Source organism: Sminthopsis crassicaudata, chromosome X, assembly GCF_048593235.1.
Source record: "Sminthopsis crassicaudata isolate SCR6 chromosome X, ASM4859323v1, whole genome shotgun sequence".
NCBI classification, from domain to species: Eukaryota; Metazoa; Chordata; class Mammalia; order Dasyuromorphia; family Dasyuridae; genus Sminthopsis; species Sminthopsis crassicaudata.
The window spans coordinates 83,477,071-83,502,390 of NC_133623.1; the positions used below are offsets into that span (position 1 = coordinate 83,477,071).

At 39.7% G+C, this 25,320-nt stretch overlaps 1 pseudogene; it reads right to left on the bottom strand.

Moving 5' to 3' along the window:
- Positions 1-25,320, bottom strand: part of LOC141549201 (eukaryotic peptide chain release factor GTP-binding subunit ERF3A pseudogene) — a 71,747-nt pseudogene that overhangs the window by 26,356 nt on the left and 20,071 nt on the right.

The window sequence follows — 25,320 nt, forward strand, 5'->3', positions numbered from 1 at the left end:
CCAATCTAAAAATGATTGACAGTGAATTTGTAAAGGGCTGATACCAAACTCACCATAGTATTTTTAGACTTCAATTCCAAGTCCTGTATGATAGGACCACTGTCTACCTGCCATGCCTCTTTCTTGGCTACATATATAGTAATTACTTTGCTGCAAAAAGTGACCAAGCTACTCCTGCAGCCCCAAGGCTATCTTTATTTTGTTTTCTAATGAACTCACTCTTACACTAACCATAATGGCTCTTCAGAAAATGTTCATCCCTCCTCACATCTCCCATGGCTTCTTACCACCCTGACCCCCATGATCTCAGTGGAGATTTTCCTGAAAATATGTAGGTCAGTCCCTGAGAGCTCCTTCTTCTCCTCTCCCTCTTCCTCTCCCATTACTGAGGTGCCCTCTGCCACTGTCTCCTCCATCACCTCTGTCTCACACATAAGGACGTATTTACTGCTTATTGAGCAAAACCCCTCTCTACCTGCATGAGTGGTCCCCTTCCAACCCATTTCCTCCAACAGAGCACTTCCTCTATCATGTCTCACTTCAATACCCCCCTGGGTATTGGCTACTTTCCACAGCCTATAAACAAGTCTGTGTCTCCCCAGTCCTTAAAACCATCTCTGTCTGGGTCTATTCATCCCTTCTGATTATCCTCCCATATAGCCCCTCCCCTTTGTGGCCAAATTACTTAAGTCCATTTCCAAAATCACCTTTATTTGATGTCCCTTCTAGAGATTCTCAACTTTTTTTTTTTTTTTAAGAATTCCAAATTGAATATTTTATTAACATGGTAGTTGTCTTTGTAAATGTGCATACATACCTGCACACTCTAAATGATCTGCTTAGAAAAACATGTTTATGCTTAAGGAGAAAATTAAAAGTAAAAAATTCATTTAGGCTTTTCATTAATGTAAGCAATCATGTCCACATCACTTATAAAGCGGTTGCCGAATCTGTCCAAGGAAGCAGAATTTGGAAGGAGCAACAGTGACATAGCAGAGCTTTCAGTGTGAGAAAGCTGACATAATGTGGACTTTTGCTGTGCAATTTGTCTTTGCAAACTATGGGAAGAAGTTTATCGATGGGCAGAGAATAAGAGGAAGCGGTGGGAAGTAGGCTTGTGCAGAGTCCATTTCAAGAAAAATGCTTAGTCCTTCTCTGGAACCAGTTTCAGAACTTTTCCAATTGCAATGGTCTTCCCCTCATCTCTTAAGGTAAAACGCCCCATCTGAGGGAAATCTTTGAAGGTCTCCAGGCAGATGGTTCCTGCTGTTCTCAAACGGGCAATGCATACTTGATCTTGTTTGACAAAACGTGGTCGGGTCTTGCTTTTTTCTCCTGTTTTTTTGTCTACCAAGCAGATTAAGGCTGTTATCTCTACTTCTTCGATGCAGGTATGGATGTGTAGCACTGCATTATAACCTGAGCAGATGATAGATCTGTGCTCAATAATCACTATCTGAGCGTCAAATGTGCGTCCAAAATGACAAAGATTTTTCGGATCACAAAGTATGAATCCTGGAAGTATTTCTTCTTCTTCAATTCCCTTCAGTCTAATCTTGAGGTTTTCCCCTGGGGCTGCAGAATCAGTTTCTACATCATCAGAAAGGATTCTAAGAATTTCCACGTTGTGCTTGTTTGGCATCATCACCAGCTGCTGCCCTTTACAAATAGAGCCTGATTCCAACTTGCCCAGGACCACAGTGCCCATGTCCTTGTATTTATCCACAATTGGCAGCCTGATTGGTCCATCCACTGATCTGTTGAAGTTTGGCAAATCATCCAGATAGGAAACAAATGGTAGGCCAGTATACCAAGGACAGAAATCTGATGGCTCTTTCAGGTTTGCACCGGTCAGTCCCGAGCAGGGCATGAAGTGTATATCCTTTTTGGGATTGAAGCCCACTTTTTTCAAAAATGGCAGCAACTTTTCTTTGCATTCTTCATATCTCTCATTGCTCCAATTTACCGTTGGGTCATCCATCTTGTTAACAAGCACTATTAAGTGTTTTACCCCTGCTGTTTTTGCCAACATGGCGTGCTCTCTCGTCTGTCCTCCCTTTTCAAATCCAGTTTCAAATTCTCCCTTGCGAGCGGAGATGACCAGCACGGCCAGATCAGCTTGAGAAGCGCCGCCAATCATGTGAGGGACAAAACTCTTGTGCCCGGGGGCGTCTAGGATGGTGAAGTGCTTTTTTTCCGTCTCAAAGTAGGCCCGGCCCACTTCTACAGTTTTACCTTTGTCTCGCTCTTCCTGATTTGTATCCAAGGCCCATGACAAGTACCAAGTCTCTCTGTTTTTTTCTTTAGCTTCTCGCTGGTATTTCTCCAGGGTTCTTTTGTCCACCATCCCAGTCAAGTACATTATTTGCCCTCCGATGGTTGATTTGCCAGCGTCTACATGCCCAATGAACACGACATTGACATGCTCTTTTTTGGCCGCAGCTGGTGGCGCTAGCGCAGATTTACGTTTTGGTACTTTTCCCTCCTTCCCCATCATCATTTTGGGGGCACTCACCTCCGCAGGTCCTTCGGCTCCCAAAGAGCCCTCCCCCGGTTCCGCTTCCCCGGGCCCTTCTTGGCGCTCCCATGATTCTTCGGGAGACATTTCTGTCTCTCCCCTTTTTATGACAGGTTCTGGAGCCTCCATGCCAGCCGCTGAATTTGAACCTTCATAAGACACCGTCTGTTCTTGAGAAGGCTCCACAGGTGCCTCGGGGCCAGCAGGGCCTGCTGCTCCGGAGCCGTCTCCCGGGGCGGCGGTGGCTGTGGTGGCGGCGGCTGAGGGCGGCGATGGCGGCCGGCCCGGGCCCTGCAAGGGGGACTGCACGAACTCACCGGTGTGGACGTTGAGCTGCTCACGCAAGGCCGCGCTGAGCTTCTGGGCTTCGGCAGCCGCGGCTGGAAGGGCGCCGCCGGGGCTCGAGGTTTCGGTGTCCGTCTGGTCCCAGCACTCGGGCGCTGAGTCGCTGCCGCTGCCGCTCAGGTCGCCGCTGCTGCCCCGGTCCATGGTCGAAGGGGGTCCTGTGTGTGGAAAGGAGAGGGCGGGAAATAGGGGAAGGGGGCAAGCAGGGCACTCTCACTAGAGGTTAGGAGGATGAGGGAAAGGGGAGATAGAGATGCAAACCCCGGCTGTGCGGCTACAGCCCGGGATCCAACTGTACCAGGGGGCGGAAAAGAAGGCGGCGGCTCAACCCCGCCCCCCACTCCACGTGGGAGAGGGAGTGCAGATCTGCTCATCCCCCACCCCCCAACTTTCTAACTTGCCCTCCTAGTTGCACTGAAACTTTTCTCACGCTTTTTCTCATTATCTCTTCCATACCAAATGCCATGTTCTTTTCTTGACCTTCACTTTTCCCGATTGCTTTGCACTTTCCCACTGTGATTAAGGCTGCTCTGGATACTTTTATCTAAGTTTTTTTCCAGTTCTTCCCCGCAGGGCAGTCTCTCCTTTCCGGCAGTAAACAAACATTTATTAAGTATCTATGATGTACCGGCCACTGTAGCAAGCGCCGAAAATGCCAGGAAAGCTGAGAGACGGGACCAGCTCCCGAGCGGCCCCTCCCCCTTGGCGCCCCTCCCCTTGGCGCCCCTCCCCCTGGCGGCCCTCCCCCTGGCGGCCCCTCCCCCTGACAGCCCCTCCCCTTGGCGGCCCCTCCCCCTGGCGGCCCCTCTCCCTGGCGGCCCCTCCCCCTGGCGGCCCCTCCCCTTGGCGCCCCTCCCCTTGGCGCCCCTCCCCCTGACGGCCCCTCCCCTTGGCGGCCCCTTCTCGGTATCCTCAGCGGGGTCTTCCTCCAGGTGGTGGCCTGGAAGCCCCTTCTGTCACCATGGCCCCCTTCCCAACAGCTCTTTCCCCCTCCATCTCCCCTCCTCCTCCTCTCCCTTTCTCTTTACGTTTTTGCTTCTTCTTTTTTTTTTTTTGTTTCATTTCTTTCAGGCCTCTACTTTCCCTCCTTTTTGCTCCCTTTCAGTTACTCCAATAGATGCCTCCTCCCGCCACCAAAACAAGCCCTCTCTCATTCCCTTTTTAAACCTTGCCCTCTTCCCCTCCTCATCCATTTCCCTGAAGACTCTTCACTTCCTGAGACTACGAGATTTCCGTTGCCCTCTTGGCTGTGCCTCCATTTGACCCACAGGCATCCCACACTCCCTTTTATTCCCTTCCCATTTACCAGCCCATTTGTACTCCCCTCAATATCCCGGACAGGTTCGGATCCAACTCTGTTCATTTGCTTCTAGAGCTGGTTTTCCAGTTAACTTAGTAATTCAAGCACGACGCGTCTTGGAAATTGCGCTCTTGGTGTTTCTTTTCCAGAAGGCATCTGCGCATTTTGGTATCATTAGCTATCTCGGGAATGCGGGGACTCTCGTGAATAACTTCCTGCGTGGCACTGTCACCCCCTCTCTCCATCCTGCCTATCACTTCTGCTCTCTATGATCCAGCCAGAAGGTGCTTCTTATATATTGAGAATATTTTCTTTAAATATTCTTGGCTTTGGCTTCTCCCTTTTTGCCATTCATTGCCGTGCAAATCAAAACATCATTGCCAGCAGCATGAAAAGAAAGGATTCGTGGAGCCGAGCTAAACTTAGTCACCCCTTTGCCTAAGAGTTGAGAGTCTGAAATACCATATTCCAAAATGCAAAGACCATTACAATTTATATGCAAAAGAGCCACCCAAATAGGGTAATCTCCCGGGGAAATCATGGACTTATATTGAAATGATGGACTTCCAACTATTCTTGATGCAAAGCCTAGAGTTGCATAGAAACTACAGGGTGCAAGCATAGCACTCAGTAAAAGACAGCTAAAGTTCACATGTCTATATTCACTTCTAGAGCTAGAGCCCCATCAGTGAACAACTCCCAAACAGCATCATACCAACAATAGAGGTCTCAGAACAATAACAAGATGGAAAGTGGACTCCAACAGAGGGAGACAGGTGGATTCTTCTGATCCAAAGTGAAGTAATGGATGGATCTTGAGGAAGATGAGAAGGCCACAGGAAAGGAAAGAAGAGTTGTCTTAACCAGCCAATCCAACATGCATTTATTAAGTGCCTGCTGTGTATATGCCAGGCACTGTCATCAAGGACAAATCCTTCATACTTTGCATTTTTCACCAGGTAAAATAGACGATCTTATATTTGTCATAGATTAGTCTAATTTGTCACATGCAAGCTTAAGATCCTTTACCCTTTCTTTGTGGAGAATTAAAAGTCAAATTCTGATGTCCCCTGGGGAAACCATGGCTTTCTGGTACTCTGGGAGGTCAAATTATATTCTGCAAAGAACTTCAGTTGCCATGAAGTCCGAGGACCTGGGTTCAAATGTTGCTTCTGAGGCTTTAGTGCCTGTGTGTCCATGGGCAGCAACTTACTGGGGGTCCGTTTCTTGCCCTATCTAGGAGATCGGTGAGGTCACCAGAGTGCCCGATATGATGTTTGTTCCTTTCCTGATGCATGTCTCATTGCAACAGCTGCTTGCTTTATAGATCTTCTTATGCATCCTATTGTGCTGTCAGCACCTATATTTCTCCAGCTCTGGCTCTGCCTTTCTCTATCTCGGTATCTCTAAATGTATCTTTGTTCTCTGTCAATATGTACAATATACACAGTGCCTGTATGTACACATGTGGGTATGTCCTGATACTTTGTAGTCCCTGTGATTTTGATCTGCTCCCATCTGACAGTCCAGGACAAAGCTCCGAAGAAGTCTCCCCTCTCCCTCTCACAAAGGGATCATATTGGGTACCTGATAAAGAGGTAGCCTGAGTATTCCAGGTATCCTTGGCAACAACCAGTCACCATGGCATCCAGTGATTAGAACTGGCTATTGCTTCCATAATGGACACTTAAATTTGCCTCTACAAGGGTTATATTTCACCAAAGGTGGACTGGCTGAGACAATCTTGATTTCTACTGGAAAAGATATGACCCCCTGCTATTTCAGCAAGCCAAGGAAAGCACCCTGGTACCAATTGACTTTTTGATACAGGGGGCTTCACTATCTGTTTATGATTTCACATTTACATTCATTAAATGGCTCAACAATAATTTGCAGAGGTTGAGCCAAACGAGCTAGTAGCAGTCACTCATACAGTGGCATGGCATAAGCTCTGCTAGAGTTATACAATTTCATTTGTGCTACCTTGTAAGGGAAGTATTCATTTTTGCTTTTTTAATGCAAGTTTTACTAAAAAATCTACATTTTCCCCTACAAACATAAGGTTCTGCCAGAGGTCAGAGGGTGGTCAGAAGAGTTTGGCCTTAGTTTTGAATGATTCAACTTGTTTGACAACTATAACAATAAAAGATCTCAGTGCCACTTCCTTACTGGAGATCTCTAGCATAAAGTATGTGAATTTTGGCAAATGCCCCTCCAACAGTGATATTCATTGTTCTGAAGACCCTCTCAACTCTGTCTGTCTGAATGCGGAGGATCCTTCTAGTGTGGCCAGTCAATATATAGTCACATGTCCTCCTGGTGCAGTGACATTGTAGTTGAAGGGTCTCCTTTAGCTCTGACATTCTGTGATCTCTGAGTGTAACACCACCTTACAACCATGAATCATTATGAAACTCAGCCTATGGATAATATTATACCTTGCCTCACATGGTTCCCTCTTTGGCAGGTTTAAGGAATTTTTTTAGCTGAAACATTATGTGTTAGAAAATTTTCTCATATTTAGGCAGAGGTTGGGCTCTCTACATAAAATGACATTTCTATCTGTCTCTAATTTACCTCTGGCCTCTTTGTGACTGAGACAAAATACAAATGACTAGAATCCTTTGTACACCTAAGAAGCAGATTACAGTAGTGTTTAGAAGGGAAGTTGGGAAAGGATCTCTTCTTGAAGACTTAGGACTCAAGTAAGTGGCTACACGGTTGCCACCAGCCTGGGTCTTCTGAATGCTCAGTGGCCATTTTGGAGATTTTCTTTTTCTGCCAGAGCTCAGTCCTTCCTTCTCTTTCTCCTTTTCCTGGTTAATCCACCTCTGCCAGTTCTGGGCTCAGCTTCCTTTGACTGCTCCTTCCTATTTCCCAGCACAAGGAATATTGATCTTTTTGGCTGAGATGCCTCCTAGTTTTCATACAATTTCCTATAGGCATGCTAAATTCCTTAAGACAGCACTGTTGATTGATTCTATAAGATATATACAATCCTGGTGCACTTTTGGTTCTGATTGACCAATTGACTGATTCAAACAATAACTACTCTTGAATAAGAAAGGTATTTACTTACTTTGAAGGGGGTTGTCTAATCAGGGCAGTTCCATATTTTACATAAGGATTCTCCCCATTCTAACAATCTATGATGTAAAGACCCTATTCCCCAACATAACCTTCCTCAAGCCAGCAGTATAACAGAAAGAAATAAATGGGGCTATCTTTAAAATATCTAAAACCCTCATCAAGCTTTATCTACAATGGGGATAAGATTAGGAATGAAGCAAGGATGCCCATTATCACATCTATTATTTCATATTGTCCTAGAAATGTTAGCTCAAACAATATGAGAAGAAAAAAAACTGAAGGAATTAAAATAGGCAAAATTTTCACTCTGTGTAGATGGCATACCTAGAGCATTCCGGAGAATTAACTAAAAGGGGACAGCTAGTTGGTGCAGTGGATAGAGCACCAGCCCTAAAGTCAGGAGGACCTGAGTTCAAATGTGGCCTCAGACACTTAACACTTCCCAGCTGTGTGACCCTGGGCAAGTCACTTAACCCCAATTGCCTCAGCAAAAAGAAAAAGAAAAAGAAAAAGAAAAAAGAAAGAAAGAAAAAGAGAGAATAAACTAAAAGCTAGTTGAAATAATTAAGAACTTTAGCACAATTGCAGGATATAAAATAAACACACAAACTATTAATATTTCTATATGTAACCAGCAAAGCCCAGCAGCAAGAGAAAAAAAATCCATTTAAAAATAACTGTTGGTACTGTAAACTATTTGGGAGTACCTGCCAAGATAAACTCAGGAAATATGTGAGCACAGAATACTTTTAACACAAATAAAGTCAGGTCTAAGCAATTGGAATAGTATCAGTTGATCAGTTGGGTAGGATGAACAATATAATAAAAATGACAATTTCATTATTCATTGCTATGTTCAATTAACCTTCTAAAATTTGTTTTATAGGGCTAGGAAAAAATCATTACAAAATTTGTCTGGAAAAATAAAAGTTCAAGATTATTAAAGGAATTAGTGAAAAAATGAGAGAGAAGGTGGAGTAAACATACCAGATCTCAAACTATTTTATATGGTGGTCATCATTAAAACTATTTGGTATTGTTTTAGAAATAGTGAATCAGTGAAATAGATGAGGTACACAAGACACAGGAGTAAATGACCATAGCAATCCAGTGTTTGATAAATGACAAGAACTACCTACTGTACCAAATCTTCTTGAAATACTGGAAAAGAATAGGGCAGAATCCAGGTATATTCCTATAATCTACACTGTATACCAAGAGGAAGTCAAAATGGACACATGATTTAGATATAAAAGTTGGTACCAAAAGCTAATTAGGAGAGTGTGTTGTAGTTTAGCTGTCAGATCTGTGGAAAATGGAAGAATTCAGGACCAAACAAGAGATAAAGAGCTTTATATGGTATAAAATGAGTCATCTTCATGAAAGTCAATGAAAAAGATTTTACACAAACAAAACTGATGCAACTATAATTTAAAAAAAGCAGAGAACTTGGAAAATTTTTATAGAAAATATTCATGCTAATATCCTCATTTCTCAAATATATAGAAAATTGAGTCAAATTTATGAAAATGTTATCGTTTCCCAGTTGTCAATGGATAAGAATAGGGTTTTTACAGATGAGTAGTTCAAAGCTATCTATGGACATATAAAAATGCTCTAAGTAATTATTGATTTTTGCAGAAATGAAAATTCCAACAGTTCTGAGGAACCACCTCATACCTAATTTAATAATCTATATAATTAATTATATAATAATTAATAATCTAATGATTAATAATTAATTAATGATAATAATTAATAATCTAATGATTATCTAATATGATAGAAAAGGAAAATAATAAATCATGGAGGAAATGTGGGAAAATTGGAACTCTAATGCACTGTTGGTAGAATTGTGAACTGTTCCAACTATGCTGGAGAACAATTTGGAACTATGTCCAAAAGGCAATCATGATGTATATACTCTTTGATCTAATAATACCACTAATAGATTCGTGTCCCAAAGAAATAAAAAAAAAGTTGGGAGGGGAGAAGGACTTATTTGTACAAAAAATAATTATAATTGCAAAGACGGCAAAGAAGAATTAGACATTGAGGGGATGTCAATCAATTGATTAAATAGCTGAACGAGTTGGGATATAGAATGTAATGGAATACAAGCGTGCTATAAGAAATGATAAGCAGGTAGATTTCAGAAAAAAACTGAACATAATCATATGAACTTTTAAATAGTGAAGTAAGCAGAGCCAAGAGATACACACTAACAGCAACATTTTAGGTTGATCAGTTATGTTGCTATGCTAGCCTGGCCTGGTCTGAACACAGCAGGGAGCTGGTGAGCATCCATGGCTACTCAGAGAAATAGGTCCACTCCAATATCTCTATGGCTAAAGGTCGATGGCATCATATAAAGACCAATATCACTGGGTGACTGAACAGCAATAACTCTAAGCAAATATTTACCTGAATGCCTGATTTCTTATGGGTAAAATTTCATTTACACAATATTTCTTTCACAAATTTCTTTCAAAACTCAGTCATTTTTTGGAGTTTATTTTCTCAAAAAATTTCACTCCTTTGATTGGATAAAATTAAGACTACCTAAATGCAATAGAAGATGAAATCAGCTCAATGCTGTCACCACTGCTAGGAAGTCTTATCCTGTATCAAATAACTTTTGATATGATAAAGAGCACAATAGATCATTTGAATGCTGATTATTTTGCCTGAAATTCCTATTGACACTGAAGAAATTCAGTACTCTCTTCATTTCATCAATTTAGGATTTCATAAACTTAGTTCCCTTCTATGTGCTCAATCATCAAAGAGCTATAACATGGCCTCAATTCAATAAAGATATAGTTTAAAATGCCTCTCAGGCTTGGACATGAGATGGCAGACTAAAAGTCTAATGTCTGCATTGGCAATCAGACAGGAATCTCAGTTGCATAATATATCCCTCTCTGGCCTTAGACACAATTTTATAGAAAATATCCTTGATAACATCCTCATTTTTAAAATATATAGAGAACTGAGTCAAATTTATAAGAATGTTATCATTCTCCAGTGGTCAATGGATAAGTACAGGTTTTACAAATGAGGAATTCAAAGCTACCTATGGTCATATAAAATGCTCTAAAGTAATTATTGCTTTTTGCAGAAATGAAAATTTCAACAGTTCTGAGGAAACACCTCATACCTATTAGATTATCCATTATGATAGGAAAGGAAAATAATAAATGTTGGAGGGAATGTGGGAAAATTGGAACTTCAATGCACTGGTAGTGGAGTTGTAAACTTTTCTAACTATTTTAGAGAACAATTTAGAACTATTTTTTATTTATTATTTATTTGTCCAAAAGGCAATCATGCTACATATAGTCAGAGAGGGGGGACATATTAAGGACTGAATGTAGTGAGAGTATAATGACATGTGAGACTTCTGAATGGAACTCTGGAAAGGAGGAGGAGGCAGGGTTATGGTGGGATTAGAAGATATAATTGTAGGTTCTCATACTCGTGAGTTATGTAGATAAAGTCTTGTAAGACTGTATTAAAAAGATTAATTGCTTTGCTTATCCTGAGTCTATTCATTCACTGCACCCTTTTTGGGGTTCAGAGTATTACTTCTCTCAGTGTGAACAGAGATTTTGCCAACCCCAAACTGAGCAGTGTGTTCATTACATTTTTCTGCTCTTAAACTCCCATGTCACTAGTGTAGCCTCATGTCTAGAAGATGGGAAGGAAGAAGGGTAACTTTCTTTTTAAAATGTTAAAAGGCATTTCCCAAAAGGATCCAATTTTCCCTCATTTCCTGAATTGAATTCTTTGGCAGCATTCTTGTCACATCCTACTCTCCCTCTGATGTGAGAAGTCCTTATTCCAGCTTTACCTTTTGCTGAAATGTTTTCAAGGACTTACACAACAGCTAAGCTTAGATGAGATATCATCAGAGATAAATAACATCACTTCAGCACCAAAGACCCTGGAAAGCTCTGCCAGGCAGGCTCTCTACAAGCCACTTACTCTCACCTAGGCATTAGAGAGAGGCAGTGGGGACATGGCAACACAACCATAGGCAGCTAGGTGGCTCAATGGTTAGAGTGCTGGACCTGAAGTCAGGAAGACTCATCTTCAGGAGTTCAAATTTGGCCTTAGACACTTACTAGCTGTGTAATCCTGGGAAAATCACTGAACACTCTATGCCTCTGTTACTCATCTGTAAAATAAGTTGGAGAAGAAAATAGGAAAGCACTCCAGTATGTTTGCCAGAAAAACCCCAAATGGGGTTGCAAAGAGTCGGACACAATTGAAAAATGACCCAAGCATGTTCAGACACATCCACAAGCACACTGTTCACCTGTCATCACCAAAGACAACAATGTATCCTGTATTATCATCAAATTAAAAAGACAGATTTTTCTACAAAGGGGAACTCACCTCCCTCAAAACCGCATTCTTCCTACAATTGTTGTGCTATATTAACAGAATAATGAAGGGCATGGACCCACATGCCATTTAATTCCTTTTCCAAATCTGAAAATATGTGGTGGTCAGTTGGTAAAGAGCTGGTGCCAAATTCATCACAATATTTTTAAATTTCAATTCCAAGTCATCTATCATAGGACTAACTCCAACAGTATCTCTCCACAACATAGGTTCGATCCATGCCTCTTTCTTCCCTATTAAAACTGCAATTAATTTGCCCCCCAAAGTGACAAAGGCTATTCTTATAGCCTCAGGGCTTTTCATATTTTTTATATTTCTGTAATTAACTCATGTTCCTACTCACTATGATGACTCTTTTCTACTCATCACTGATCATCTCTTCCTGATATCTCTTTTGATTTGTGTTTCTTTTTTTCCTAGTTATATTTCTGCTTTTTATTCTGGCCTCCCTCATGTCCCCCATCTCAATTAGTACAGTAGATTTTCTCCTCCCATTACCAAAAAGCCTCATTCTTTCCTTCTTCTCCACTTAATCCTTCTCTCCTCCTACTCACTCTGAAGACTGTTCATTTCCTGAGAAGGCAAGGATTAATTTGTTCTCTTTGCTAATCCTTAAACTTAACTCACAGACATCAAACACTCCCCTTTATTCCCCTTTCATTCACCATTTTATTTGTAGTCCCACCAATATCACTGATTAATTGACAGACAGGGTGTGACCAGCATTTGTCTATTGCTTGGTGTTTCTCAACTGAAACACCAAGCAATAGTGTTTCTCAACTGAAACACCTTGGTGTTTCTCAACTGAATTATGAAATTCAAATTCTATGTGTCTGAAATTGCATCCTTTGTGTTACTCTTTTCTAGAAGTGATATATGTATTTTGTTAATTGGTATTTCATTTTCTTTCTTTGGAACATCTGGCAATTTTCTTCTAACTTTCTGCAATATAGTGCTAAGGGTTTTGGTCCTCTTTGGTTCTTATGCTATCTATATCCTACCTGTCTTGAAGATGTGTTTCTTGTGTAGTGGGCATACTTTTAAAAAATATTATTGGTGGGGGCAGAGCCAAGATGGCAGAGAGGAGACACATCTTTATCTTAGCTCTCCCTGATATGTCCCTCAGATCAATGCCAAAGCAAGCCTGTGAACTAGTTTTGGAGTGACAGAACCCACAAATAATTGGAGTGTAACAAATTTCCAGCAGAAGATATTTTGGAAGAACTTCAGAAAAGCTCTGTTTCAATCTAGCATGGAGGACGGGGCCAAGAGCAGGGACCCAGGACAGTGTGGTGTCCCTCGAGCTGGGGGGATATAACCAGAGGAATCTACAGTAGTGTTAGCTACTCTGTCCTGGTTGTAAGCCAGTAGATCAGCAGATTAGCTGCAAGACATCCAACACAAATACAAAAGACAAATAATGAGCCCCTGAATCCCAGAATAATGCAGGACCTGGCCATGTCCACCCAGCACCAGAACTTAATCAGCATTGACCCAGCACAACTACTGTGTCCTGTAGAGGAAGTTTGGACAATCTCCCATTTGCCCTAAAAGCAGACCTCAACATTTAAAACAATAAGCAAAAAAGCAAAAAAAGAACTCTGACCACAAATAGTTTTTATAGAGAAAGAAAAGAACAGATTTCAAACTCAGAGGACACTAAAAGCAAATCATCTCCAGATGAAGCCTCAAAGGGTGATATGAATTGGTCCCCATCTTAAAGAATTCAAAAAAGATCTTAAAAGAGAGAAGAAAAATGGGGAAAGGAAATAAGAACTTTGCAAGAGCATTTGGAAAAGGAAACACAGAAATTATCTGAAGAAAACTTGTTAAAAATAGTTAGTGAAATGAAAAAGCAAATAACTCCTTGCAAAATAGATTTGATAAAATGGAAAATGAGAACAACTCTTTGAAAAATCTTTGAAAAATAGAATTGTTAAATGAAAAAAAAGTCCATTGAACAAAACTACTCATTTAAAAATTCAATTGGTCAAATACAAAAAGAGCTAAAAAGGTAACTGAAGAAAATAATTCACCAAAAATTAGAACTAAACAAATTTAAATGAATGACTCAATGAGACATCAAGAATCAGCCAAACAAAACCCCCCAAAAATGAAAAAAATGAAGAAAATGTAAAAAATACTGATTTTTTCTTCTTTTAGATAGATTCTTCTATGCAGATTTCAATTCATCAGTTCTGATATTACTTTTAGTATACACATTCTGATCATAAAGTGGAACACAGTCCAGTGCAAGCTGTACCAACACCCACTGGGTCCCAGCAAACCAGAAGTCCTGGAGCCTCTAAATCAGTGGCAGAAGTGACACTTTCCAGATCTTTCAGCCCACAGATGCCAAAGATTATTCAGGTTAGCAATAAAGGTTTGTCGCAATAGGGTGAAAGAACAGCACATCCCTTGCTCCAGATAATGAGGAATAGGCTTTGGGAATCAATGAATCAGCAGTGGTAGCTACAGCTTCCAGAGCTCTGAGCCCACATACAATAAGACGGGTCAAACAGCTGGTCAGAAGGAGATTCAAGGAGTCTTTTTGCTATCCCCAAGACAGGACTCTGTTGCTTTGCCCATACTCAAATCTGGAATGCAGTCCTGGCTCACAATCCCAGGAGCAGGAGCAGGAGCACTAGTACACACTTCACAATTTGAGGGTCATTCACAGACCAGAGCACAGGTCAAGAAAATAGCAAATGATAAAACACAAGGTTCTGAGAGAGTGGCTCAGAATGTTACAAAGGAGTCCTCATAGACAAAAGGAACTTTATATTTTGTGAAAAGCATAAGAAGTGACCAAAGTAGGTGGAAAGGGAGGTGAGTAAAGAGGCACGACTTAAAAGTTGGAGGCTGGGAGGAATAGAAGTGAGGACAGGATCTAGAGAGTTAGGGAGGACTTAAGGAGGATTCTAGTCAAGAGTGAACTTAATAGGGACAGCTAGGTGGTGCAGTGGATATAGTGCCAGCCCTGAAGTCAGGAGGACCTGAGTTCAAATCTGACCATAACATTTCCTGGCTGTGTGACCTTGGCTGTCACTTAACCCCAATTGCTTCAGAAAAAAAAAAAAAAGTGAATTTGATTAGCATTATGTTTATGTCAGCAAATGCATGACTGGAATCCAGGAACAAGGATATGCACAGTAAAGAAGGTGTTTTTGACACAAAGTTTACTTGTTGGGCAAGAGTATCTTTTATGCAGCGTCCTTGCTGATTGAAGCACTGGGCAAGCTTTGGACTTGCTGACAAGATAACAGTCCCAGGAATGTGGCCTCCTCCTTCTGTAAGATAAGGTCGACTTTGGGAACAGGCTGGGTTCAGCAGGAACATCGGAGATCAGACCATTCCCAAGGTCTGCACTCCCTCAATAAACATCACTTTCCTCCTCTCCTTAGATCATACCACTTTGTAAGAAGTAAAAATTTACAGGTCCCTAGAAAGATCTCTGAAAACATATCAGGAAGTTCATCAAATTTATGAAAATAAGAGCTTTCCCCCAATTGATAAATGATCAAAATATTTGAAAAGGTTCCACATGTAGTAATCAAAGTTATTTGTATCCATAAGAAAAAAATGCTCTAACTTATCATTGATTGGAGAAATGCAAATTAAAATAATTCTGAAGTACTTTCTCATACCTATCGGATTGTTTAATAGGACAAAAAAAGGAAAATGAAAAATGTTAGATGGAATGTAGGGAAAATTAGACATTAATGCACTTTTCGTACAACTGATTCAACCATTCTGTATTGCAATTTGAAACTATGCCCAAAGAGCTATCAAACTATGTATACCCTTTGACTTAGGAATAACACTATTAGGTCTGCATTCAAAAAGAGACAAAAAAGGAAAAGAACCTATATGTGCAGAAATATTGATACCAACTTTGTTTTTTTTCCTTAAAGCAAAGAATTGGAAATTCAGGGAATGTCCATCTATTGGGGAATTGCTAAACAAATTGTAGTATGTGATTATGATGGGATGCTACTGTGCTACAAGAAATTATGATGAAATTATGAGGAAAAACCTGGAAAGACTTTCATGAGGTCATACAAAGTGAAATACACTCATTACAATATTGTGAGATGATCAGCTGTAAATAACATAATCATTCTCTGCAGTGCAATGATCCAAGACAACTCTGAAATACTTATGATGGCAAAAACTATCCATCCCCAGAGAAGGTATAGATTGTGTCTAAATAACAGATTGAAAGATAGGTTTTTTAACTTTACTTTTCTTGAAGCATTTTGAAGGGATTTGTTTTCTTTTACACCGTGACTTTTTTAGAAATGTTTTTCACATATGTCTTTTCATTTTTTTCCCATGGGAAAAATGATTTTAATATTTTAAAAGTTCATTAAGTTCAATCCCATAAAGACATAATAAATAGAATTTAATCTTAATATTAAATGAGCATACTTGACAAAACTGGCCATCTGGGCCAAAATTAGAAAAGTTTTTGTTAAATCCAGGCTTGTTTAGGAGGATAAATTTAGATAGAATTAGTCATTTCTCAGGTTTTCATTTTCTTTTTTTTATACTTTATTTTTTTATTAATTTTATAATTATAACTTTTTTGACAGTACATATGCATGGGTAATTTTTTACAACATTATCCCTTGCACTCACTTCTATTCTGAATTTTCCCCTCCTTCCCTCCATCCCCTCCCCTATATTTCAGGCAGTCCCATAAATGATAAATGTGTTATAGTATATCTAAGTTACAATATATGTATGCAGAACCAATTCTTGTTGAATTGGATTCAGAAGGTAAAAATAACCTGGGAAGAAAAACAAAAATGCAAACAGTTTACACTCATTTCCCAGTGTTCCTTCTCTGGGTGTAGCTGATTCTGTCCATCATTGATCAATTGGAACTGAATTAGATCTTCTCTTTGTTGAAGATAGCCATTTCATCAGAATATGTTCTCAGACAGTATTGTTGTTGAAGTATATAATGATCTCCTGGTTCTGCTCATTTCACTCAACATCAGTTCATGTAAGTCTCTCCAAACCTCTCTGTATTCCTCCTGCTGGTCATTTCTTACAGAACAATAATATTCCATAACATTCATACACCACAATTTACCCAACCATTCTCCAGTTGATGGGCATCCATACATTTTCCAGTTTCTAGCCACTACAAAAAGGGCTGCCACAAACATTTTGGCACATACGGGTCCCTTTCCCTTCTTTAGTATTTCTTTCGGATATAAGCCCAGTAGTAGCACTTCTGGATCAAAGGGTATGCACAGTTTCATAACTTTTTGGGCATAATTCCAGATTGGTTTCCAGAATGGTTGAATTCTTTCACGACTTCACCAACAAGGTATCAGTGTCTCAGTTTTCCCACAGCCCCTCCAACATTCATCATTATTTTTTCTTGTCATCTTAGCCAATCGGGCAGGTGTGTAGTGGTATCTCAGAGTTGTCTCAATTTGCATTTCTCTGATCAATAGTGATTTGGAACACTCTTTCATATGAGTGAAAATGGTTTCAATTTCCTCATCTGAAAATTGTCCATATTCTTTGACCATTTATCAATTGGAGAATGGCTTGATTTCTTATAAATTAGAGTCAGTTCTCTATATATTTTGGAAATGAGGCCTTTATCAGAACCTTTAACTGTAAAAATATTTTCCCAGTTTGCTACTTCCCTTCTAATCTTGTTTGCATTAGTTTTGCTTATACAAAAGCTTTTTAATTTGATGTAATCAAAATTTTCTATTTTGTGATCAATAATGATCTCTAGTTCTCCCTTGGTCCCAAATTCCTTCCTCCTCCACAAGCCTCAGAGGTAAACTATCCTATGTTCCTTTAATTTGTTTATGATCTCGTTCTTTATTCCTAAACCACGGACCCATTTTGATCTTATCTTGGTATGTGGTGTTAAGTGTGGGTCCATGCCTAGTTTCTGCCATACTAATTTTCAGTTTTCCCAGCAGTTTTTGTCAAATAATGAATTATTATCCCCAAAGTTGGGATCTTTGGGTTTGTCAAACACTAGATTCCTATTTTGATTCACTATCTTGCCCTGTGAACCTAACCTATTCCACTGATCAACTAGTCTATTTCTTAGCCAATACCAAATGGTTTTGGTGACTGCTGCTTTATAATATAGTTGTAGATCGGGTACAGCTAGGCCACCTTCATTCGATTTTTTTGTCATTAATTCCCTTGCAATTCTCGACCTTTTGTTCTTCCATATGAATTTTGTTGTTATTTTTTCTAGGTCATTAAATAGTTTCTTGGGAGTCTGATTGGTATAGCACTAAATAAATAGATTAGTTTAGGGAGTATTATATTTGATCGGCCTATCCAAGAGCACTTAATATCTTTCCAATTATATAAATCTGACTTTATTTTTGTGGCAAGTGTTTTGTAATTTTGCTCATATAATTCCTCACTTTCCTTTGGTAGATAGATTCCCAAATATTTTATATTATTGACAGTTATTTTGAATGGAATTTCTCTTTGTATTTCTTGCTGTTGGATTTTGTTGGTGATGTATAAAAATGCTGAGGATTTGTGTGGATTTATTTTGTATCCTGCAACTTTGCTAAAGTTGTAGAGTATTTCTAATAGCTTTTTTATTCGAATCTCTGAGTTTCTGTAAGTATACCATCATATCATCTGCAAAGAGAGAGAGTTTGGTTTCCTCATTACCTACTCTAATTCCTTTATCTCTTTCTCGACTCATTGCCGAGGCTAGTGTGTCTAATACAATATTGAATAGTAATGGTGATAGTGGGTAACCTTGTTTCACTCCTGATCTTACTGGGAAAGGTTGCAGTTTATTGCCATTACATATGATGGTTACTGATGGTTTTAAATACATGCTTCTGACTGTTTTAAGGAAAAGTCCATTTATTCTCTATATTCTCAAATGTTTTTAATAGGAATGGATGTTGGATTTTATCAAATGCTTTTTCTGCATCTATTGAGATGATCATATTTTTTTTTAAATTTGATTATTAATATGGTCAATTATACTAATAGTTTTCCTAATATTAAACCAGTCCTGCATTCCTGGTATAAATCCTACTTGATCATGGTGTATTATCCTGGCAATGATTTTCTGTAGTCTTTTTGCTAATATCTTATTTAAGATTTTAGCATCAATATTCATTAAGGAGATTGGTCTATAGTTTTCTTTCTCAGTTTTCAACCTACCTGGTTTAGATATAAGTACCATGTCTGTGTCATAAAAGGAGTTTGGTAGGACTCCTTCATTCCCTATTTTTTCAAATAGTTTATATAACATTGGGGCTAATTGTTCTTTAAATGTTTGGTAGAATTCACATGTAAATCCATCTGGTCCTGGGGATTTTTTTCTTGGGGAGTTGATTAATAGCTTGTTCTATTTCTTTTTCTGAAATGGGACTATTTAAGCAATTTACTTCCTCCTCTGTTAATCTGGGAAGCCTTTATTTTTGGAGGTAGTCATCCATTTCACTTAGGTTATCAAATTTATTGGCATAAAGTTGGGCAAAGTAACTCCTTATTATTGCTCTAATTTCCTCTTCAGTGGAAAGTTCCCCCTTTTCTTTTTTAAGATTTACAATTTGATTTTCCTCTTGCCTTTTTCTGATCAGATTTACCAAAGATTTATCTATTTTATTGTTTTTTTTTTCATAAAACCAACTCTTAGTTGTTTTAGTTTTTTTTTACTTTCAATATTATTAATTTCTCCTTCTAATTTTAGAATCTCAAGTTTATTATTTTATTGGGGTTTTAAAATTTGGTCTTTTTCTAGCTTTTTAAGTTGCAAGCCCAATTCATTGATCTTCTCTTTCTCTATGTTATTCAAGTAAGCCTCTAAAGATATAAAATTTCCCCTTATTACCTCTTTAGCTGCATTCCACACAAATTTTGGTATGATCTCTCATTGTTGTCATTATCTTGAGTGAAATTATTATGTCTATAATTTGCTGTTTCACCCAACCATTCTTTAAGATGAGATTATTTAGTTTCCAATTACTTTTTGGTCTGTTTACCCCTAACTTTTTGTTGAATGTAGTTTTTATTGCATCATGATCTGAAAAGAAAGCATTTACTATTTCTGCCTTCCTACATTTAATTTTGAGATCTTTATGTCCTAATATATGGTCAATTTTTGTATAGGTTCCATGAATTGCTGAGAAGAAATTATACTCCTTTCTATCACCATTCAGTTTTCTCCAAAAATCTATCATACCTAATTTTTCAAATATTCTATTTACCTCTTTAATTTCTTTCTTATTTGTTTTGTGGTTTGATTTATCTAATTCTGAGAGTGCAAGGTTGAGATCTCCCACTATTATAGTTTTACTGTCTATTTCTTCTTGCAACTCTCTTAACTTCTCCTTTAGGAAGTTAGATGCTATACCACTTGGTGCATATATGTTTAGTACTGATATGGCTTCATTGTCTATGCTACCCTTTCGCAGGATATAATTTCCTTCCTTATCTCTTTTAATTAGATCAATTTTTGCTTTTGCTTGATCTGAGATAAGGATGGCTACCCCTGCTTTTTTTACTTCATCTGAAGCATGATAGATTCTGCTCCAGCCTTTTACCTTTACTCTATGTATCTCCCTGTTTTAAATGTGTTTACTGTAAACAACTTATTGTAGGGTTCTGACTTTTTATCCAGTCTGCCATCTGCCTCTGCTTAATGAGAGAGTTCATTCCATTCACATTTACAGTTAAAATTACTAATTCTGTATTTCTTGCCATCATAATATCCCTGGATTATGCTTTTTTTTTCCTTGTCCCCACTGAACCCCTCCCCCAGTATTAAACTTATGGGCCCCACTTGCGTCACGCAGCCCTCCCTCTTTAGTATACCTCCCTCCTCCCTTTAAATCCCTTCCCCTTTTTTGTACCCTTCCCTTATTACTCTTTTCCTTTCCCCTTTTTCTCTCCCACTTTTTAATGAGGTGAGAGAGAATTTTCTGTAAAACAAATATGTCAATTATTTTCTCTTTGAGCCAACTCTGATGAGAGTGAGATTCACACAATGTTCCTCCCCCTCTCTAACTTCTCTCAGATATGAAAGGTTTCCTTTGCCTCTTCATGGGATGTAGTTTCCCTCTTTTTATCTCCCCTTTTCCCTTTTTCTGACACTATCCCCTTTCCATTTCTACTTCCCTTTTTTATGTTATATCAGTAAAATAAAATTATACATGTGGACTTTATGTATATCCACAACAGAAATACAGTTCTCAAGAGTTCCCTTTACCTTTTTCTGCTTCTCTTGAGTCATATGGTTGGAGATCAAGCTTTTTGTTTAGATCTGGTTTTTTCCTTAGAAACAAATGAAATTCATCTGTTTCATTAAATGTCCATCTTCTTCCATGGAAGAAAATGCTCAGCTTAGCTGGGTAGTTTATTCTTGGCTGCATTCCAAGTTCTTTTGCCTTTCGGAATATCAGATTCCAGGCCCTTTCAATCCTTTAATGTGGATGCAGCCAGATCTTGAGTGGCCCTTTTTGTAGCACCTCGGTATTTAAATTGTTTTTTTTCCTGGCTGCTTGTAATATTTTTTCCTTAGTCTGATAGTTCTGAAAATTGGCCACTATATTCCGTGGAATTTTTTAGGGTCTTTTTTAGGGTCTTTTAATGCCTATTTTCCCTTCTGGTTCTGTTACCTCTGGGCAGTTCTCTTTGATGATTTCCTGTAAAATAGTATCTAGGCTCTTTTTTTCATCATAATTTTCGGGAAGTCCAATAATCCTCAGATTATCTCTCCTAGATCTATTTCAAGGTCTGTTGTTTTTCCAAGTAGAAATGAAATATTTCTTTCTATTTTTTCATTTTTTTGGTTTTGCTTGACTGATTCTTGATGTCTCAGGGAATCATTTGTTTCTATTTGTTCAGTTCTGATTTTTAACGAGTTATTTTCTTTATTAGCTTTTTTTTTAAACTTCTTTTTGTATATGTCCAATTGAGTTTTTAAATGAGGTGTTTTGCTCTATGGAATTTTTTCCATTTCACTAATTTTTTTTTAGTGAGTTATTTTCTTTTTCTAATTCACAAATCCTACTTTCCTGGGAATTCTTTACTTTTTCCAATTCACAAATTTTGTTTCCCTGCACTTCCTGTGAGTTTTTTACCTTTTCCAATTCATATTTCGGGAAGTTGTTATTCTCTTGCATAGCTTCTCTTTCCTTTCCCCATTTTTCTTCTAGCTCTCTTTTAAGATTTTTAGTATTCTCTTCTAGGAGAGCCTTTTGTGTTGGGGACCAACAATTGTCTGGAGACCGTCTGCTATTAGTCTCCTCGGGTTGAAAACCTGCTCTCTTTCTGTACAGAAGCTATCAATTGTCCTTTTAAATTTTTTTTACCCATTTTTAAAAGCCTGTAAGGTCTGCCTTCAGGGCCAGGAGGTTACCAGCTTCCTCTGCAAAACAGGGATAGGTATATGGATGGCCTGTCAACCAGCTACAAAGAGTGGCCAGGTATGGGAGTGCTCTGGGAAATAGTTCCCCAATGGAAGCTACTCAGATCTGCACAGCCCGGCTGCAGGGGATGCCCTGCTAAGAACCCCTCTGTGTGGATTAACGACTGCCCTGAGGCAAGAGGCTGAGCAGTGAAAGTGTTACTACCCCAATCCAAAGCCGGCTGTGGGGCTGTGGTTATTAGCAGCTGACCAGCTGAATAGCCCTGCACAGAGGGGAAGTGTCTCTGCCCAGGAAGCAAAGTCGAGCTATGGAAGTTCTGTTTCCCCAGGCTGAGCCCCCTACTGTGCAGATAAGAGGCTATCCAGGGCTGCACCCCCCTGCTGTGTAGATTTGCAGCTGCCCTGGCAGTGCTTCAGCGTGCAGCTGCACAGTTGTGCTGGTCTATGCTGAGTCACTTCCATTTTTTTTGGGGGGGTACAGTTCTGGCATTTTTAGAGTACCCTTTACCTCCGGCTCTAATCTCTGTGCTGGTCCACTGCTTTACAATCAAGGCAAAGCAGTCAGACTATGGCAGGGTTGTTTCCACTGCTCTTCTGGCCACAGAAGCTACCCCTGTCTCTGGTCCACTCAGAATGCCAGTCTTTCCTATCTTCCTATCTGCTGCTGGTCTGTTCCCTCCCCTCAGGACAAACCTGCTCTGGCAATCAAAATTGTTGTGCCTTTAATCTTCATGAATTTCACCAGTTAAGCACTGTTTCTGAGGCTGAATTCAAAGATTGGTAGTGAGGGCATGAGAGGAACTTAAAAAGTGTGTGCCTACTCTGCCATCTTGGCTCCACCTCCCCATATGTGTCTTTTCAATGGAAGGGATGAAGAGTAAGGGAGAAAATCTGGAGCTCAAACTTTTTCAAACAAATGTTAAAAACTGTCTTACATGTAACTGGGGGAAATAAAATACTAAATACTACTAGTAATAAAAAGAAAATCCTAGAGCTGCATAGAAGTTTGGAAGTGAAAACACGGAATTCAACAGAAAGGTGCTCAAATTCCCAGGTAGAAACTTGTCTAAATCCACTTCTCAGGCCAGAGTCTCATCAGTGAGCCACTCCCAAGCATCATCATGCTAACACAGATACCTAATGAGAACAAGAAGGTGGAAAGTGTACCCCAACAGAGAAAGAAGGGTGAATTTTGCTCATCCCAAGACTTTCTTTTTGCTGGATGGAAGACCTCAGCCTAAGGATAAACTCTGGGGATATAGACAGGACCACTGTAGAGGAAAGAAAAGTTGTGTTGACTTTTATGGGTCTACTCTAAAAAAGAAGCATCTCTTAAGTGCCAGCTGCTCATCTGTTAGGAACTGTGATCAAGTGCAACTTCTTTGCATTTTTTCATTTTTCACCAGGTAAACATAAAAGCTATCTCATATTTGTTATTATTAGCCTGATTGCTCACATGTAACCTTAAAATCCTTTACCCTTTCTTTGTGGAGAATTGCAAGCCAAGTTCTGATTTCTCCTGAGGAAACCTCAGTTGAATGGTAAAAGCTGCACGGGGAGGCAGAATTGTATTCTGGAAAGAGCGTTGGCTTCTGTGGAGGCAGAGGACCTGGATTCAGATTCTGTCTCTGATACTTAAGTATCTGTGTGACCCTGAGCAAAAACATAACTTTTATTTAGCTTCAGTTATTTGTTTCCAGGTGAGAAGGACATCAGTGAGCTCATCAGAGTGCCTGGGATGATGTGTGTTCTCTTCCCTGATGCATGTTTTATAGTAACAGCTGCTTGCTCTGTATGTCCTCTTGTGCATACTCTCCTACAACTGACATCTCTGTTTCTGTTCATTTCTGTCTCTGCATCTCTTAATATCTTTATTTCATTTTCTGTCTCTCAGTATATACAGTATAAGCAGTGCCTGTGTGTAAATATGTGGGTATCTCCTGATATTGGGTAGCCCCTAGTAATTTAGGTCTACTTCCAGCTGGCAGTGCAGGATGGGAAGGATGGGGAGCTGGGAAGAAACTCTCCTCTCCTCCTCCTTAGGAATCATAATGGATGCCTAATAAAGAGGTAGTTTGAATGCCTGCAATTCCGGAATCCAGGTATTGTTGGCCATGCCCAATCACCACGGTAACCAGTAATTAATTGGAACTAGCTGCTGCTTCCTTGTTGAACATTAAAGTTTGCCGCTATAAAGAGCATATTCCACCAAAGTTTGGGTGGCTTACTTGATTTGAATTTCCACTGGAAGAGGTGTGACCTTCCTATCCTGTTTCTTGCTCTTTGAATAAGCTAGAGGCAAGCATCCTGGGGTCCAGTAGTTGGGCAGTTTCCCACAAGGGATTCAATGCTTGTCTGTACTTTCACATTTACATTGATTAAATGATTCACCTTAATATCAATTTGCATTGATTGAGCCAAACCAGCACTCATCATTCACTCATTCAGTGGCTGTGGTTAAACTTTGCTTGGCTTACATAAGCTTATTTGTGCTAGGAGACAAGGAAAACATTTAATTTTTGCTTATTATATTCAGTTATCACCAAAAACCAATTCAGGGTTATCTAGACTACATTTGTACCCTATACACCCCAGCTTTTGCCTGAGGTCAGATAGTGGGAGGAAGAGTTTGGTCTTAATTAGCTTTAAAAAAGAATCAAAGATCCCTGGAAACTGCAACAATGACTTGACCTCAGTAAACCCTCAGTGATATGGACTTGTGGCAGGAAGGTCACCCAGCAGCTATTGGAATAGTCCAGGCATGAGGAAATGAGAGATGTCTCCCCCATGATTCTCCAGAATAATCACCTGCACTTTCCCTAGATATATAGTCTGTGGGCCCTTATCAAATGGATCGGCAGATCTGGGTGGGGGAGTAATGGGTGGATCTTGCAAAAAGATAGATTTAGATTTGATATAAGAAACAGTCTGATGAGGGGAAGGGGCTAGGCAGGAGGGCCCAGGACTTAATAGGGTCCCAGGTTCCTAAAGACAGGCTGCTGGAACAGGGGCTTAGGAGGTTGTTGTGTTCAGGTGGGATTGTTGGGGTCAGTATCTTTAAAACTGGAAGGGAAGGACAGGGAGGTGGGCTGGAGCTGTCCTGGGCTTCCTGTAAAGGAACAGCCCAATACCTGCAGCAGCATCTGCAAACCATGAGCCCCTGAATGGACTTGGATTCCTGACAACCCCTAGAGCAGAAAAGGATGTGGTTGGTCTGAGGAAGGGTAGCTTTCTGCCTCCTTTCTCCAGGCAGGAAAAGAC